This window comes from Herpailurus yagouaroundi, unplaced genomic scaffold (genome assembly GCF_014898765.1).
Source record: "Herpailurus yagouaroundi ecotype Mexico unplaced genomic scaffold, PumYag 182, whole genome shotgun sequence".
Classification (NCBI taxonomy): Eukaryota; Metazoa; Chordata; class Mammalia; order Carnivora; family Felidae; genus Herpailurus; species Herpailurus yagouaroundi.
This window is the reverse complement of record NW_024412413.1, coordinates 2511463-2523626: the sequence shown is the minus strand read 5'-3', so window position 1 is coordinate 2523626 and position 12164 is coordinate 2511463. Positions and strand designations below refer to the sequence as shown.

The 12164-nt window shown below is 54.0% G+C and overlaps 1 long non-coding RNA gene across 1 annotated transcript; it reads left to right on the top strand.

The window, feature by feature from the left end:
* Positions 1-5388: 5388 nt before the first annotated feature.
* Positions 5389-6878, top strand: LOC121041022 (uncharacterized). Its single transcript, XR_005795519.1, has 3 exons — positions 5389-5492; positions 6195-6285; positions 6546-6878. It is a non-coding gene; the product is annotated as an uncharacterized LOC121041022 (long non-coding RNA).
* Positions 6879-12164: the final 5286 nt, after the last annotated feature.

The window sequence follows — 12164 nt, the reverse complement described above, 5'->3', positions numbered from 1 at the left end:
TCATTCACCCATTCATTCACCCATGCACACATTCATTCATTCATTCAAGTACACCTTCCTTCATTCATTTGCACACATTCATTCATTCATGTACACGTGCATTCATTCATTCATTCACCCATTCATTCACTCATGCACACATTCATTCATTCATTCAAGTACACCTTCCTTCATTCATTTGCACACATTCATTCATTCATGTACACATGCATTCATTCATTCACCCATTCATTCACTCATGCACACCTTCATTCATTCATTCAAGTACACCTTCCTTCATTCATTTGCACACATTCATTCATTCATGTACACGTGCATTCATTCATTCATTCACCCATTCATTCACTCATGCATGCATTCATTCATGTACACCTTCCCTCATTCATTCATTCATTCAGTCGGCAGTCAGCCTGGGAGAGCTCTGACGCCCTGTGTTGGATTATGGACCAAAATAAGCACTTAGCCATATTCTCTTCCCTCAGGGTTGCGGGGACTTCAGAGGGAGGGCAGGTGAAGGCCACGGAGCTGGAAACCCTTCGCTTGAAGAGGGAGTGTGAAAAGCAGGGTGGTCCCTGCACTGTGGGCACAGGTCTCACGCGGACGGGACGCAGTTGGAGAAAAATGCCACTTGAGTGAGGAGGTCAGAGGGTGGGCGCTGGTCTGAGAAAGCTGAGGGCAGAGGCGACTTTGAGGTACAGCACAGAGAGGCCAGGGCAGCAGCGGCTGAGAGCGGAGCCCATACCTTGAAAGCTAAAAATGCGGCTCATGCAAATACAGAGTGAGCTCTGGTCCAAGGTGGGCTTACCTGGGTGAACAGGGAGCCAAGACTGAAACTGATTCAAAGGCCAGTCTGAGGAACAGAGGTTTAGCCGCTGAGTTCAGGAAAGGTGCACTGAAATCGGGTCGTTTGTGCCCCCGGGGGTGACGAAAGCCTAACCTGTGGGTTATGCTCTGGAGCAGCCAGAAGACATTTGCCAACCTGCTGGGCAGAAGCATACAGGCTGGCCAGTGGTTCCAGAGTCTGAGCTCCAGTGGGTGGTAAAAAACAGGTCCGACAAAGTGCCTCCTTAAAGCTAATTCACACCTGTGTGGCCCTAGGTTGGAGGTTATCCTTTGGCTCTGTATGTTTTCTCTAAACTGAGGCTGACTCCGGAGTCCGACTGCTGTGCTCACGCCCCAGCCTTCCACTAACCTCGGGACCGTGGGTGCACGCTGTCGCCCTGTTCTGCAAGTCGGGTTCTTCACCGGAGGGGACGGGGAAGCTATCTGCACGCATCACTGATGCCCCCGAAGATTCAGCACATGTACGTAGGAAGCGGTCCCTCAGTACGCATCACCGATACTAAGGACATCATTGGAATATGAACACAGGAAGGTCTGAGCACCTCAAAGGCTCTGAGTAGCCGCTGGGTCGGAGAGAAGCTGGAGGGAGGCACATTGCGGTGTGCATCAGCGGTAGTGGGGGTCTGGCCTGGGGGCGGCTGGATTCCAGCTCGGGGACCTGCACTTGTTTGGGGCGACGGATGCCTTGTGAGGTCTGTGAGCAGGTCCGCGTGGACGGGAATCAGCAGACATCAGGCAGACGCGATAAGGCTGTAATCCAAACAGTGTTGGGGGGCAGGCAGGCTAGACATCAGGAAGAAACTCCAAAGGGACATGTGAGGTTCGGGGGCCTCGCTGTGACCCAGCATGAGAGCATGCAGGGCTAGGGCAGCTGAGGGCCAGGGCTACCCTGGTGACCAGCAGGGACCCCTAGGGGATGCTGAGTCTGCCACCAGCACCGGCCCCCAGATGTGCCTCTGAGACGGTCAGACCCCACACTGTGGCCCGGCACGGGGACGCATGAGGACCCAGGTGCTTTCTGAGGGACGAGCATCCTTGAGCACGCCCTGACGCGGACCATTCCCAGTCTCCTGCCGGTGTGCCAGCACCCTGCTCCCTCACCCTTTTGCCAGCCGTGCTCTGCTTTAGGCAACTTTGAGGCTTTATGGGGTGAGTTTCATTTTAGACAAAGGAGAGGACATACCCGCCCCCCCCCCCCCCAAAGGCCCGCCCCTCCCCTAGAGCCATTCTTTCCAGTAAGAGCAGGTTCTGTGCTGGGCTCGGGGTCTACTGCTGTGTGTGAGCTGTGGCTCTGCTCAGCTGGGGGTGACAGGTGCAGAGACTTCTCCTGTCTCCACCCCCCTCCTGGGCAGGACCCAGCCTGGCGCGGCTGATAAACCGCTGAACTTAAATAACCTTCCACTGAACCCGGGAGCTTTCCTCGGCACCCACAATCCCCCGTCCCTCGGTTCCAAGCATTTGTGACCGCCCAGCGGACAGGGGCAGGGGACGACCTCTGCACCGCACCCCTCAGTTCTTAGACCCTGTGAGATCCTGGGCGTGCAGGGCAAGGCTGTACCTCCCCTGTTCCAGCCTCAGCTCACCCCGGAGAAGGCTTGTGGTCCCCCAAGGCCACCCGGTCACCAGCTCCCTATCCCTCCTCCCTGAAAGGTCCTTTAGCTGTGAGCAAGTGTTTGCTGATCCTTGAGCCTAGGCTTTTCTGCCAGACACTTCGTAAAGGGGCGAGGGCTTTGGGGTTTGATTATTTTGTTTGTTTCTCTGAAAAAACAAGGCGCTTCCCTCCTGGATTCCCACTCTCCACATGCTGATGGGCTGAGCAGCTTGAGGGCAGGGCCACATCAGCAGGGGGAGAGGGAGCTTTGCTGAGCAGGTGCCAGGCCCTCGGGGGCCAGGGTGGGCACCCTCTGCCGCCTGAGTCAGCCCTCCCGTGGGCTCTGGGAGGCAGGCACTCGGCCCTGCAGGGAGGGGCACGGATGGGCGTAGATAATGTGTCCAAGACGTCGTGGCTACTCCCAGCCAACTCTAGCCTGGTTCTCTGCCCCTTCGGGGTTTCCCGCGGTGTTGGCAGGGGAGAGGGAGGGGAATGCTGGAACAACCTGGTACCTGATGTGAACAAAACTGGGTTCTCGGGGGGGATGAAACCGTGCGCAGAATGCTTCTCGGAGTGCTCGCAGGGTCCCGTCCAGCCCAACGTGCTGGCAGACAAGGCAGCAGGAGGAGCTGGGACAGGCTGGAAGCTGGCCCTGAGTGACCGTGACCTCCGAGGCTCACTGGGTCCCTCTGGCCCATTTTCTCTTCTGCAAAATCAGGCGACTGGGTGACGAGGCCTTCAGGGCTTCCGGCTCTAAAGCTCCGTAAGGTGGACCCGCCCAGGCATGGCGCCTGCAGCAGCCCGCAGGCAGGCCCGTGCAAAGCCCCGCGGTGGAGCTCGAAGCGACCAACAGATGACAGTTTCTTCGGAGGGGCTGGGCGTGGCTGCCAAAAGGGGCTCCTGCAAGGGCCTCCAGGGGCCCGTCCCCAGAGTTCAGTGTGGGTCAGGCAGACTCGCTGCTAAGCTACAGCTCCTCGCTGGCAGGTGCTGCGTGCCATAGGCTGGAGGTGCAGGGCGCTTCCAGTTCCCGGGCCAGAGGGTGGAGGCGGAGCTTAGGGTGGAGGCGGGGCCAGAGGATGGAGGCGGGGCTCAGGGTGGAGGAGGGGCCAGAGGATGGAGGCGGGGCTCAGGGTAGAGGTGGGGCCAGAGGGTGGAGGCGGGACTCAGGGTAGAGGTGGGGCCAGAGGGTGGAGGCGGGACCAGAGGCTGGAGGAGGGGCTCAGGGTGGAGGTGGTGCCACAGGGTGGAGGTGGTGCCACAGGGTGGAGGCAGGGTTCAGGGTGGAGGCGGGGCCAGAGGGTGGAGGCGAGTCCAGGGGGTGGAGGCAGGGCTCAGGGTGGAGGTGGGGCCAGAGGGTGGAGGCGGGGCTCAGGGTGGAGGCGGGGCCACAAGGTGGAGGTGCAGAGAAGCTCCCTCTCCTACCTTTCTGGAGGGATGTGGGGGCCCGTGCCCTCTGTGGACCCCTTGTGATCTTGGATTTATTCACCTGTCTTTACCCAGACCTGCTGCTGCCAGCTGTGTGCTCCAGATTGGACGCCGAGGCTGCCCTGCTCCCGCACCGGGAGTTGGGGTAGAGGGCAGGACCAAGGGACCCCTGGGCAGGTGTCCCCTCTGAGATCAGGCAGATGCTTCTCTGCCCCCTCCCATGTTTCCTTGCGCCCCTCTTAGCAGAGACTTCATGGTCACCCTGTCTTCTTATGAAAGGGAGGCTCTTTCTCCGTCTCCAAACTCCAGGACTGTTCAAGGTATTCTGAGATATTCAGAACCTACCCACCCAGGAACACAGATCCGAAGCCTAGCTTTGCCCTGAACTGGGAAGCCGGGGTCACGTCTCCTAACGGTTCCACATCCCCCAGGGGAGGGTAAGTGCAAGTGGTCACCTGCATCTCATCCTTGAGAGACACGAGCAGTCAACCAGGCACTTGCCTCCCAGGGGTGGCCTGTGCCACTTGGGACCCCAGGACGCCTGGGTGTCAGCACCTGCACGGGAACCACTTCTCCACACCTCAGCTGGACGGCTTCCTTCCCAGTAAAGTTTAGATGGTCTTGGAGATGGGTCATAGGGACTCAACTATTTTGAGATAACCATTGCATGGCTCTTCTGATTGTTTTTCTTCCTCCGTGATGAGGTTTTGAAAGTAAGAAAGAAAGATGCCCCGAGGAACGAGATAAAGGGATTAAAACGAAGGCAGACACGACAGCCAGGCAATGTTTCCGAGATGCCCCTGACGACCTGCAGGAAAATCCTTCCTTGTAATTGTCACTAAAGGGTTTATACAATTTCCTGCCCAGATTGGCGGTGTTGTGACCAGCAGTGCATAATTAAAGTGCATTCCAAAGGGAAAGATAGTGACTCAGGTAGGCCTGGGAGAGAATCCCATTTGCGCAGTCTGGTGGCATCCTTATCTGCGGGCTGGGAGACCCAGCCGGGGCCTCGGGGCTGGTGGTAATTAAAATACCTTTAATTGGAAGATTCCATAATGTCTCTGCACGATGGCGCATAATTACTAGTCTGCTCCCCCAGCGTCCTATGGGGAGCCACAGAGAACACTGGAGCTCTCCTCAGTTGGGAGAGGGTTTCCAAGATGGAGGGGACGGTGGCTATGTCTACACTCGCAGCCTAGGAGATGTTCCAGAACCTCGAGGCTGGAGTGGAGAGGAGAGGTGGGCCGGACGGCGGCAGTGGTAGGAAGCTCAGACTGGGCAGTGGGGCCTCTGGCCGTGTTTGGAGATCCCGTTGAGACTGCACTGCTGTTGTGAGAGATCCCCACGACCGAGTGGTTTATCACAGCTCCAGGGACCAACGTCCCCACTGGGCAGGCAGGGCTGCGCTCCTTCCGAGGCCTTGGCATGGGGACTTTGCTGCGTCTTCAAAGCCAGCAGCGTGGCACCTGCCGGTGTATCTCAGAGCGTCTCACTTGTGCTTCTACTGTGACACCTTCTCTGACCTGAAGATCCTCTTTTAAGGGATGCTGATGATTACCATGGACCCGCCAGACGAGCCGGGATTGTCTCTGACTTCAGAACTTAACCACATCTGCAGAGTCCCTTTGGCCAGGTAAGGTCACACTCACGGGTTTTGGGCATTGGGACGTGGACATCCTTGGGGGGGGGGAGGTCACGATTCTGCCCACCCCAAGCCCCAGGGAAGAGCCGGCAATGAAGAAGTCACAGAATCGTGTTTAAAGGGAGACTCTGGGATGGAGGAGGAAGGAAATGTCACCTCCGGAGCTCAGCCGTGTTCCTTTTTAAAATTTGTGCTAAAACGCATGTAACGTAAAATTGACGACACTGACCATTTTGAACCGGCTTAATTTAGTGCCATTAAGTACGTTCGTTCACAACGTTGTGCGGCCATCAGCAGCATTAATTTCAGAATATTTTCACTTCTCCAAAAAGGAATGCATGCCCATTAAGCCCCCCTCCCTCCTCTCCCCTCCCCCAGCCCCTGATGGCCGCCCCTCCACTCTCTGTGTCCACAGATTTGTCTGTTCTGCATGTTTCAAAAACGTGGAATCACACAATATGTGGCCTTTTGTGTGTGGCCTTCTTTCACTCCGCATGGTGCTTTAATGTTCATCACGTTGTATGTGAGTTGGGCCTTCACTCCTTTTATGGCTAAGTGCTATGCCGTTGTGTGGTTAGACCACGCGGTGTGTATCTGTGCATCCGTCGATGGACACCTGGGCTGTTCCCACGTCTTGGCTTCTGTGAACATTCCAAACAAGTGTTTGTCTGAACATCTGTTTTCATTTCTCAGGTTTATCCCCAGGCTGGAATCACCAATCCTACGGTCACCCCACGGTTCACATATTAAGAAAACTTTGTTCTTCTGAGAACAGCCCTGTGAGGTGAGTGTGGTTGTCCCTGATGTTTGGGGGTGCCCCCACAAAGATGACACGTCCCTTGGAGAACAGCAGGTGGGGCGCTTCTTCCCAAGGACTCAGGTGTTGAAGACGAACAGATCCGAGGTGGAAACAGCAGGACATGGACGGAGCCCAGGCTGACGGGGCGGGAGGGAGGCCCAGGAGTGGGTGTCCCTGCTCTGTCCCCCCACCCCTGAGCCCTGGGGACCCGAGGATTGTGGTGACAAGTCCGCCTTCCTTCCTAGGGACCATGGTGGTTCAGTGGCATCTGTGGAGAGCCCGGGCTGTACCCCAGGTGGCCTGGCTGGAGGACCACATTGGAGAGGATAGTGGGGTGGACCGTGCTGACCACACATGGGGAGTGACAAGGACCATGACGAGGACAAGCGGAGTTAGAATGATAACAATGAGGACATTGCCATTCCTGTCTTGTGTGACAACAGGGACCCCGGACCACATCACACGGAGTCAACACGAGGTGTCCTGTGTCCTGGCAGACTGCTCGCCCCCACAGAGAAAGTGACTCACGGACCACTTGGGTCTTCGGCTTTTAAAATTATGATTCAATTTATCAAAATCCCACTTAAAAATAACTTTAAAAAAAATTTTTTAACGTTTATTTATTTTTGAGACAGAGAGAGACAGAGCATGAACAGGGGAGGGGCAGAGAGAGAGGGAGACACAGAATCGGAAGCAGGCTCCAGGCTCCGGGCCATCAGCCCAGAGCCCGACAAGGGGCTCGAACTCACAGACCGTGAGATTGTGACCTGAGCCGAAGTCGGACGCCCAACCGACTGAGCCACCCAGGCGCCCCTAAAAATAACTTTTTTATCCTTTCAGATTCAACTTTGATTAACGTTTGATCTTATTATAAACTTAGACGATTAAATTCCCTGAAGTATTTTATATGGAATGAATGTATCGAATATATTTGATTTTCTTTCTTTTTTTTCTTCCACTGTGTTTCAATTGTCTAGCTAGCAAACAAATCTCCCAAGCATTTAAATAACGCGTGTAAATCTATTAAGTTAAACTAACAAATTCGGAGCATCTTTGATTCTCTGTTGTAATACACTTGAACTTGGTAAACATTCTCGCGCTCCTCCTAAGAGAATTATCTTTTTATTATTGGAGACTAATGGTAAACAGTGCCATCTAAAGTGCCGTATACGCTCATGTTGCCCACACAAAGATAACATGCCCGCCCATGACTCCCCCTGGCCCTCCCCACTGTCCCCCTCCCCAAGTTACTGCTACTGTTACTTCGTTTCTCCCGAAGTTTATATGCACTGCCTGTGCTCCTTGGAGTCTGGCATCATTCAGACACATGTTATGGCGGCAACACTCATCCACGTTGCTGGATGCGCCCATGGCTCCTTCCTTCCCTGCCAGAGTCTCCGTGGGAACCTAGCATGCATAGTCACCTGTCCTATTGCTGAGGGACACGTGATGGTTGCCAGCCACCAAGTCTTAATTGACTAAGACAACGCTGCCCCCATGATGCCCGTGACTTGGCACCCGTGTGGGCACGTATTTCTGTGGGGTGCATGCCTCACTGGAGGATGGCGGGGTTGCGCCGTGGGCACGCATCCTTTTCTGGTCGCCAATGTCGAACACCTTCCTGAAGTTCTGTACCAATCTCTACTTTCAACAGCGCTGTCTGGGAATGTCTGCTGATCTACCCGGCTCAGGCGGTTTTTAAAATTTTACTTGATTACTTGGTGACTAATAAAATAGGCATCTCTTCGTTTTTGTTGGCCATCTTGATGTACTATTTTGCGTAGTATCTGTTCAGGTCTTTTCCCCACTTTTTATTACATGTAATAGTCTTTTTTGTTCTTTTTTGAGCATGAGTGGGGGAGAGAGAATCCCAAGCAGGCTCCACGCTGTCAGCACAGAGCCCGACGCGGGGCTCGAACTCACGAACCGTGAGATCGTGACCTGAGCCGAAGTTGGACGCTCAACTGACTGAGCCCCCCAGGCGTCCCTTGGCTGTCTTACTGTATTAAGAAATTGGTTAGACTCCTTTTTATGTATTGGCCACACAGGTTGCAACACACTGCAAATACCTCCTCCTCGTCTGCGGCTTTATCACTGTTCTCTTTTGAAGTTACTCTTTGATTAAAGAGGCTCTTAGTTTGGTCCTTGAAAGTCTCTAATTTTGGTGAAGCCCCAGTTTGTTTATCTTTACAAGGGTTAGTATTTTTTGTGTCCTGTTTCTCATCCTGCTTCTCATTCATACCAGCTTATCCTCAATCACAGGGAGCTCTCAGGTCTGTCCCCAGCCGTTTCAGGTTGATGGCACAAAATCACATTTTTATACATTGCGCGTCCAAAAGCAGTAATAGATTTCTAGCTCATCACCCTGTTGAATCAGGTAGCAAACCAGGAGTCTCCCTTTCCTGAGACCTTGATTTCTCAGCCCGACTGTCAGGTGCTGCTGACACCCTCCCTTCTCCCGCAGGATTCTGGGAGCTCGGAGGCGGGGCCCCGCTCCGTGTAGCCGCCAACACCGTCATTTCCCTGCTTTTGAGTGCCTTGAGGGTTCCTGGTGGGCTGTCTTCCCTTGGGCACTTGGAGCGGCTCAGTCCGCGGCCGTCGGCCCCTCCCGTCCTCCCTTCTGCTGATCTCCGTCATCACGGGCGATGCCCCACTTTGTCTACGGTAACCGTGTCAGCTCTCTGTGGAGTGGCCTTCGCGTGCTGGATCTTGCCCAGCATTTGTAGTCAACTTCCTCATGTCTGCGTCTTTAACACGCACCTTTGCTAAGAGGCAGACATGCGAGTGTCCTTCTACCACCGAGCGTGACAATCTTGCCCTTTATTTGGAGGACACGGCCCCGTTACATTCAGTACAGCAGCTGACATAGGATGTCATCAACGCTACCGCTTCCTTACTCCTTTGCCCGGTTCTTGTTTCCCAGTGTCAGGCTGACGTCCTTTCCGAAACGTGGTCACAGCGCGTTTCATCACGCCTTCCTTCTTGTGCTTCATTGGTTGCGCTGTGGCCACTATGTCAGAGAAGCCATCTCAGGTTAGTATCTTCAGGACAGCGTGACGACCTGACGTGGCTGGGTCTGGCCGACGACAGTGTGGATGACACCGGCTGGCAGTGTGTGTGTGCAGGTGTGTGGATGACTGTGGACCACAGCGTGGACGTCGGTGCGTGTGGGTGCGTGGAGGGTCCAGGGCAGGCTGGCCGTCTCCGCACGGCTTCTCCTCTCCTGTCTGCAGCTGGCAGACGGGGCTTTGCTCACCGGCTTTCCTGCCCGGCCCAGGCCCCCTGGCGTGGAGCTCTTCCCGGAGGGTGTCGTTCACTGCTCGCGCTCCCCCCAGGAGACAGGCTTCGTTATCTTGTTGGAGCAAGGGGGGGGGTACCACTCAGACGAAACGCTGAAGCCGACAGCCGAGTGTACTTCCTGCCGAGTGAGGGTCGCCCTGAACAGAGTGCTCACGGCACTGGGAGATTGGCGGACTCTGGAAGAGGGCGGATTTGGGGACTGGGTGACCGCGGCCGTGGATGCCTGGTTAGCGGAATGAGGCCGCCACTGGTGGCCGTCACTCAGATGTGTGCCCGCTGAGGGAAACTGTCCTCGGTTTGGGGACTGGCTTCAACCTTTGGACATTTGGACATTACCCGCTGCAGCGACGGAAGAGCCAGCCGCCTTGTCTTCCTTGAATTTGGAGCGTGGGACTCTTGCTCCCGTTTTCGTCACACGCTCGAGGATGCCAAGGCTCAGACAGGTGAGGACTTTCCTAAGGTTGCGTGCCGCCCGGGAGCGTGTAAGTCTTGGGCTCAGGTCTACCCGAAGGACGTGCCTCTACTTACGCGCCGTTATCTGTTGTGTTTTTGGTTCTCACGCCCCGCTCCTCGGTCCCCTCTCCATCAGCCCCTGTGGCTCCTCTGTCGTCTGATTATGTTTGCCCTTTGTCCCAGATCCTGAGTCCGAGCCCCCAACCCCTCCCACTCGATAGAGTCACTCTTTTCTAACGTACTTTTACCTGTCCTCAAATATTTGTGCAGCTGGGAACATCTAATGTTTGGGAGTTACGTGTTTATCTCAAACTCGCATCATTCCGTATCTTTTTTCTCTCAACACTATGCCTTAAAGATGTGCCCACATTTCTGCACGGACCTCTCACCTTTGATTCATAGCAGCCAGTATCTCCTGCCCATTCCCTTCCCCTGGTCACAGACACCCGGGGTGTCCCCCCGGGTCCCCCCGCGCCTGCCCCCAAGTGCTGCAACTTCCTCGTGCATGAGCCTCTGTGGCTTCCCTGGGTTTTCACTCTGCCGGCACCTCCATACCCTTTGGAAGCTTTGCCAATTGGAGGGATGGGTGCAGGATGTCACATCATCATTGTGTTACCTGCGTCCCTACCAGCCCTAATGGCGTCACCATCTCTTTGTCATGCAGTATCACTGAGCCCCCCCCTTCTATGAAGTGCCTGTCAGCACACCACACTCGGTTTTAAAATGTTGTCTTTATCTTGCTGGTTTTCAACAATCCTATTCTATTTTTAACTTTTTGTTTTAATATTTATTTATTTATTTATTTATTAAAGTTTTTTTCAATGTTTTTTATTTATTTTTGGGACAGAGAGAGACAGAGCATGAAGGGGAGGGGCAGAGAGAGGGAGACACAGAGTCGGAAACAGGCTCCAGGCTCCGAGCCATCAGCCCAGAGCCTGACGCGGGGCTCGAACTCATGGACCGCGAGATCGTGACCTGGCTGAAGTCGGACGCTTAACTGCCTGCGCCACCCAGGCGCCCCAATATTTATTTATTTTTGAGTGAAAGAGAGACAGAGAGGCGAGCTGGGGAGGAGCAGAGAGAGGGAGACACAGAATCTGAAGCAGGCTCCAGGCTCTGAGCCATCAGCCCAGAGCCTGACGCGGGGCTCGAACTCACGAGATCATGACCTGAGCTGAAGTCGGATGTTTACCCAACTGAGCCCCATCCAGGTGCCCCTCAATCCTATTCTAGATGTCAATTTCTTGTTGTTGTTTTTTTAAACTTTTTTTTTTTAGGTTTATTTGTTTATTTTGGGACAGAGAGAGAGAGAGAGAGAGAGAGAGAGCAGGGGAAGGGCAGAGAGAGAGGGAGAGAGAATCCCAAAGAGGCTCTGCTCTGCCAGTGTGGAGCCTGATGTGGGGCCTGAACTCACAAACCGTGAGATCATGACCTGAGCTAAAACCAAGAGCAGGACACTTAACCGGCGGAGCCCCCCAGGAGCCCCTGTTGTGGTTTTTTTAAGAGGTAAACTTTTCCCCCAATCTGTCACCTATCTGTCCTTTCTTTTTTTTATTTTATTTTTTTATTTTTTTAAATGTTTATTTACTTTTGAGACAGAGAGAGACAGAGCATGAACGGGGGAGGGGCAGAGAGAGGGAGACACAGAATCCGAAACAGGCTCCGAGCTGTCAGCACAGAGCCCGATGTGGGGCTCAAACTTACGAACCGAGAGATCATGACCCTAGCTGAAGTCAGACGCTCAACCGATGGAGCCACCCAGGCACCTCTCCTATCTGTTCTTTCTAATGGTGTCATTCTACCCTGAACCCAAGTCTTTAAGATCGTTACGCTGAAATCCTTTATTTTTGCCCTAGACTTCATACTTTTTGAGTATTGTGTAAGAACCACAGAGTCAATTCAAGATAAAGTTTTCTCCCACAATTTATTCTGTTAGCCTTAGCATTACACTTTTTTTGCATTTAGGTTTTTTAACCAACCTAGACATCATTGTCCTCAGCATGTGAGGAAGAGTGACAATTTTGTTTTACCCCCAAGGTGGGGGGCAGTCACATTCAGTATCACCTGTCACGAAACTGAGCCCTTTCTCACTGACATATGATGTCACCTGT